The sequence below is a fragment of the Zingiber officinale genome, chromosome 6A, assembly GCF_018446385.1.
Source record: "Zingiber officinale cultivar Zhangliang chromosome 6A, Zo_v1.1, whole genome shotgun sequence".
NCBI classification, from domain to species: Eukaryota; Viridiplantae; Streptophyta; class Magnoliopsida; order Zingiberales; family Zingiberaceae; genus Zingiber; species Zingiber officinale.
The window spans coordinates 54,259,774-54,267,128 of NC_055997.1; the positions used below are offsets into that span (position 1 = coordinate 54,259,774).

General features: G+C 32.5%; 1 long non-coding RNA gene across 1 annotated transcript; it reads right to left on the reverse strand.

Moving 5' to 3' along the window:
- Window positions 1-239: 239 nt before the first annotated feature.
- LOC121993956 lies at window positions 240-1,313 on the reverse strand. The gene is made up of 3 exons (XR_006115511.1): window positions 607-1,313; window positions 432-495; window positions 240-276 (listed from the first exon to the last, which is right to left on the reverse strand). It is a non-coding gene; the product is annotated as an uncharacterized LOC121993956 (long non-coding RNA).
- Window positions 1,314-7,355: the final 6,042 nt, after the last annotated feature.

Genomic DNA, 7,355 nt, shown 5'->3' on the forward strand with positions numbered 1-7,355 from the left:
AGGGTATCGAATAAACCCTAGATCCGTAATATAACATAGCGTGTGGTTGGGTCACTACCTAAGGCATATGTGATCAGGTAGATAATATGCAGTGCAGAATAAATAAACAAACAACATGTACTAATCATGTAGTGACCAACCGAAATAAACAGGTAACACAATTACTGTTATATGTTAAACATATTATCATGCATATCAAAAGACATAAGTCAAAGTACCCGCCTCCAATAAAGTGATCCAAATCTGACTCCAAGATACTCGTCTCGCGTCAAGATCCTGTGTCACGAATATAAATATATTTCATTTAGCTACATTCTCATAAATAGCTAAATAACTCTCTAACCCTAGTTTAGGGCAAATCCCTGACCAACACATAAACCCAATTCAACCCATACATGATCAATAGCATATATCAAATTCCTATGCCTTACCTGAAACTCACAGCCGTTTTATCACTGTTGGAAGTAGGATCGTTTGCTGCTGGAATCCTTCCTACTGATCAGATCATGTTGAGATCAATAATTGGGAATCACAAATCAAACAACAACCCATCTTACAACCTAATCTACTACTAGTGCACAACTAAAATTTCAACCTAATCCTTACCTTCATCCAGTAGCTCACTGGATTAGAGGACGGAGGAGTTAGGTCACCGGTGTTGTTTCCAGCAAGGGCTACTGAGGCAGTAAACCAGAGCAAAGGGGCGACGACGACATACAGATCCCAAGTGGTGGCCACGGCAGAACCCTTACCAGCGTCGGAAACAGAGGCTAGGGCAGAGGCTACAAATCGACATTTGCTTTGAGTGTTGGCAGCCGGCTATCTGCTGAGCGGGGGCTAGGGCACGGTGAGAACTCGGACAAGGAGTCTCGGAGTGGCACAGAAGAGGTCGGAAAAAGGCGTCGACGGCGTTGGCACCTAGGGCTCGGTGCTGCTCGGCGTCGGGAGAAAGAGAGACAGTGGCATCGGCAGAGATGCTAGGGCATAGAGGAAAGGCAGCCGAGGCTGGAAAATCGGTGCCGGCAGTGGCATCGCTGGAGTCGGGGCAGAGGCTAGGCACCGGCGATTTGGGGACGGCAGAGCGGAGAAGAAGAAAAAGGAACAAACCTTGATCGGGGCTTAAATCGCGAGCGGTTAGCTCGGCGCCGGTTAGGGCAAGGGGGTGAGGACTTCGGGCGCGCGGCAATGAAAGAAAACGGCGGAGGAAAATAAGAAAAAGAATAAAGAAAAAGGGAGAAAAATCAAACATTTCCTCTTTAAAACGAGGTAGCCTAAACAGGCTTTTCCGGACCCCATTTTTATCCCCGTTAACTCGTCCGTACGAGCTCCGAAAAATTCCCGAAAAATTTCTAAAAATTCCGGAAAATTCCCTTATTAATATTCCCTTTTTTTTTTTCCGGTATTTTACAACTTCAAATAGTAAAATTCTTGTTTAAAAAATAAACCAAGTCCGAGGAACAAAATAACTTACTACTTTAGGAAATTGACTATCTTAAGGAGCAAGTTAGCTTGAGTCACTCGACTAACCAAGTTTAAGTTGGAACTTCAACTTAAGTTGAAAAATTTGAGGAAGAAAATTCTAGCTTAAAAAGTTAAGTGGAGCAACTCAAGAAATCATTGAAAAAGTTTGAATTAGAATCTAAGTATCTAAATATGGTATTTGGACCACAACAAGTCGTGTACAATAGATCCGAACTTGATTATAAACCAAACACATCTAACAAATCATATTTATCTTTACTTAGTTAAAATGATAGAAATCTAGTCCAAGCATGAGTCCCTAAATTATGTTTAATTAAACAAAATGAACTAGATCGGTATTTGGTCCCCAAGAGTCAGATCCATCTCTTAGGTAGACTATATCTAAGGTATAACTCGGGAGGAGCAAGTAGAAAAATTGATCACGCTACTTGATTGATTGAATATGTACGCTTAGGTTTAGATTTATTTTTTTTCTTAACTTAGAATGGTTAGTTAAAATGGTTTAACAAATCCTAATAATATAGCATCTAAATGGATTGGAATGATAGTACGCCAAGAAAACTTTGTCAAAGGTATGTCTAGGTTGAATCATTTGTGTTCTACTTAGTGCACTAGATCAGTGGATCTAGCCGAAATTATCCCAGTCAAACATGAGCTAGTTAGACCAAAACCTAGTATTAAGTTCTTTCAGTTGGTTGTTTTTGGGAAGTTATCTGAGATGAGGTTATTCTAATAATATCTATTGTGACTCAACACAGTCTAGAAACTAACTCTATTAACTCCTTGAAGAATTCAAAGCTAAATTTAAATCTAACAATGGTTAAATAAGTTTTATCAAGAATTCCTGATGTTCCAAACCAATTTAAATTAAATTAACTTAAAAAGTTAACTAAGAAAATTAATAATCAAATTTAAAACTAATAATCAATTCTAAATAAATCAATGATTTAATCAATTCAATTAATAAATTAATTAAAATTGAAATTAATTAATAAATTACTTTATGTTTGAAATTAATACTGAATATCAAATCCACTTTAATTATTTAGATTCAAAATTAATTAATTAATTAATCAATTACTTTAAACTTTAACTAATTATTAAATTACCTTAATTAATTAATCAATAACTTTAATTGAAGTTTAATAAATTACTTTAATTAATTCAAAATTAATTAAACAAATATCTAAATTAATTTTAATTAATCTAAAAGTAAACATTTAAATAAAATTTAATTATTAATCAAAACATGTAAAAATTTAAATAAAAATTAAATATAATTAATTTTTAATGAAAACTAATATGCAGTCAACTTTAAATAGGTTATCAACTTTATCAAAAATAATTGATAATACAAAACAACAACTTTAATAATTTTTAATTAATTCATAATTAATTTAAAATCTAAAATAAAAGCTAATTATCAACATAACTACATAATTTGAAAACTTAATTAATTAATTATTAATCATTAATCTTTAAACTAATTAACTTTAAATTTTAACTTAAACTAAAACACTTAATTAAACTCCTCAATATAATAATAAACTTTAATCAAACAATTACATTTGAATTTAAGTTAAACTAAAAAGTGACCTTAAACAAAATAATGATTAATTGAATGAATAACAAAATTAATAAATAATTATTTAATAAATATTCAATTCTAAGCTTAAAAAATAGCTTGAAACTAATTAATTAATAAATTACTTAACGTTAACTTGAAAATTAATCAATTAATTACTTTAATTCAAAATAATATTACATTAACTAAAGATAATAATAAACTAATTTCTTTATCAATCAAAACTTAAATAATTCTTAAAGTGACTCCTAATTAAGATTAAGACCTATTAAATCCTAACTCAAGTAACTTAATCTTTAATTAACTCAAAACAAATTTAACTTAAATCTAACCTAATCATTTTAAAAAACAATCAATATCAAACTCAATCAAATAAATCATCTCACACAACTATAAGTTATACTACTTGAAAATATAGAAATGGTGAGATAAATCACCCTAGGTTTAGTCGAACAAACCCCACAATGTAGACAGACAGAAATGGATAACTTGCTTTAAGTTATCAGTCAATTGAAAACTCGATTAAGTCAACCGATAGCATAAATTTGTTCCTAGCCTATACGAAAAAATCGAGCTATCATCAATTTATTAGTCGACCGATTATTTTAATCGGTCGAACGAACATCGACCATCTCTTTCTGATTGATCGATATTTTACTGAATTTAAGGGATCAGTTAACCGATCCTTTGATCAGTCAACCGATAAAGCTTTATATAAGCCAAACTCAGGCAAAAATCTTGATTCATCTAAAACTTCCTCCTCTATCACATTTTCTCTCTACCCTGCTACCTATAGGCTTTCTTGAAGTCTTATTACAACCAGATCATCCCTCGGTATGATCCTAATACCTCTATCTTTCATTTAAGCTAAGTTTATTTATATTGTAGCCAAAAATTATGTAAGATTGCACAAAAGGATGCTAGCTCCTCGAATACCAGCAAGGATCCAATGTTTTCCATAGAGGAACTACACTAATCCTTTAGCAACAAATCCTTCATAGTTGTAGGAACTCGATGCCTTGACCTTCCTTTCTATCAAATTTACTATCTTGATATTATAGATATAATACAATATTATTCCTTAGATAATTTAGTCTTCTGTAAACATGCTTGCAATTCCATATTATATACTAAATTTTATCATAATTTGTGTGAGATTAATGCTCATAATTTTAAGACTAGAGTTGGATTAAGGGATATGATATTTGATCTTAACATATTCCTATGCTTCTTACGCTTGCATCCTTCACCTAACCGAATTTTTCCCTCTCTCTCATATCCTAACACTTTACCTGATTTATTTTCTCATTTAACTCTTGATATCATGTATGCCAACTTTTTCAAAGGTCCTCATCCAACAAAGATGTCATTGGTACCTCTTTGTCCAAATGACAATGTACTTTATAAGATGGTTATTTCATGCATTTATCCTCTTTCATCTAGAGATCAAGTAGTTTTGTGTCTAGTCTATCTCTTCCTGATGTATTCACTTAAGCATAAACTAGATTTGAATTTTTGTTATTGGGTTTTTAAGTCCAGCATCTACTATTCGGGGTATAACAACTCGTATAAGGTTCGTATGATTCACTGTCACATCCTTATTGCTTTTATATCATCATTAGGGGTAGGAGTCAGACATGGAGAGTTAATAGAGTCATCTGACATTGATTTAGTGGGAATCCATCAAATATTCCTGGCAGGGATCAAAGTTAGTTCTCATGGTCTAGTATACAAGCGCACTCATCCGTGTTATGTTTGGCCTATTGGAGAGGGGTTGATATTGAGGATGTACCTATAGCTATAGAGGACCCTATGTTCCACTAATGTCCTAGGAGTTCATCATGACTCCATATTTGATGTAGCTTAGAGGTCATCGTCTATAGCTCCTCCACATACTAGTGATCCATTTAGTTAGTTTTGAGATGACATCTTTGGTCATTTCGTCTCTCTTCAGACCATGATTCAGGATCTGTACAATTCATTTCAGGGGTAGCTTGTAGATTTTTGTTAAAACATAATTGATTGAGTTGGCACTCTGGAGGCAGAGCAACCGAGGATGTTTGACGACTTTCGAGCTACACATGATCCTCCACCTCTTTCATCTGATTCATGACTTACTGCATTTTAACTAGTTATATTCTATTTGGCATTGTGACTTTGGTTGTATTCTGATTAGTATTTAGTACTTAACTTTTGATGACAGTAGTCAAGATATTTAATCAACATTATGACTTTTATGTCCAAGTTATGTCTTATTTTCTATATGTTGCTTTGTAAAATAGGAATTTTTGTGTTTTTAACTAGTAGTTTTCAAAAAAAATAATTTTATTTTATATCCATGATTTAAAAAACTTAGGTTTACAAATATATCAAGATGGAATTAGCTTAGATAATGTCATAGAAAGCATGACTAGATAGCTTTCAGAAGTCAGCATCTCACGAGCATAGTAGGATCCCTTGCTTGTGTATTGTGACACATAGAATAGTGTGAGATGTTTAGGACTTAGTCTAAGATTTTAGATACTTATGTTAGTGCATCAATATAAATTTGGGATTTAAATAAATATATTCATTATTTGAGTAATCTAACTAGTAACAAACTAGTTGGAGACTAAAACTCAAATTGACTAACCTGAGTTAGGAGTTGCTATCTTATGGTAGTCAGCTAAGTGTGAAAGATAGACATTTCTTTAGGGATTATTTTCTAGATATTTTTCTTTATTTATAATATTTTCAAAACTTATACATTTCATACATGTTTGGACTTGTAGGGAAATATAAATTTAAGGTGGAGCATTAACATCATTTTTTAATCCATTTCAAGACTAAGTCTATTTTCTTTAGAAAATTTCAAGTTTCTTGTTAGTTCAAAATTTTATTTTCTTTTACTTATATATTTTTAAAATATGTTTTAAGAAACATTACAAAAATTAAACACTTATAAAAATATATGTTCTCATTTGAAAATTTTGTTTCAATCTTATCAAAACTCGATTTTTGACTCAAAATAATTTTTGATTAAAAATTTTTCTTCAAATTTTAAAAATTATTTTTCTTTAGATAAATTTTCTAAAGTCTAATTTCAAAAACTAAGTCTTTGAAGTCTTTGATTCACCATTTTTCCTTAGTAAATTTTTTGGTTCATGATTTTCTAAATTTCAAAACTTTTTTTCAAATTTCATATCTTCCTTCAAAATGTCTTTCAAAATATGTTACAAATATTTTTTAGAAAATTTTTGAAAGCTATACTAATAATGTATTTGTCGTTAGAAAACTCTTCAAAGTTATGCTTTTCAAAATTTGAGGAAATTTTTCAAGAATCATTTTCAAAATTTATCTTAAGTCTTTTCAAGATAATTTAAAACTTAATTTCCTAGAAAATTTTTGAAATCATGGATTCTAACTTATGCTTAGAAAACTTTGGTTACAAAATTTTCTTTCAAAGAAATTTTACTCTAAACCTTGCAATATTTTAGACTTGGTGTTTGTTGATACCCTAATTTTTTGAAATGTGTCAAAGGGGGAGAGATATTATGGTATAAATTCAAGGGGAGTTATTGAACTCAAGGGGAGAGTTAAGGAAAAGTGTTTGTTTACTTAACTCTATATATTAAACTTAGCTTAGCTATGAACTTTGGTTGCCAAACATCAAAAAGGGGGAGATTGTTGGTACAGAGTGCCCTAGAATCAAACTTAAGTTTTGATGTTATCAAAGGTTCAAGTTAAGTCTTGTTGTGATATGATAAATTGACTAAGTATGGAGGTTATTTACTGTAACGCCCGCCCTTACTCATACCCTTAAGCTACAGGACAAACGTTACTCTTTCCTCGTACATTTACCTGTTACTACTGGTAGGACATGACTTGTAGCCACGTAGAGCCGAAGGGAGTCGGAAGCTTCTAGTGGGTCTGGGTCGTGTGGCCCTGACAAGTGTTGTACTCTCAACTGACACACGCACAACCGTGTGAGGGTCTGTAACGCCCCGACCTGGGCAGGCCCCACCCTGACCGAACCGAGAATGCCACCAGAATTGCCCATCGGGTTGATGACTAGCTCCACAGACCACCGGAGGTCTTTTCAGCGTGCTTTGTTCTCACTTGCACTCACCCTGGAAAACTTCCCAGGAGGTCACCCATCCTCAGATTTCTCCAGGCCAAGCACGCTTAACTTTGAAGTTCTTAAGTTTGAGCTTCCAAAAAGTCATGTGCACCTTGGTGATATGGATAGTACCATATAACCTTTTAAAGTCATACTTAACCAAAACCTCAGAACCGGGGTATTACAATC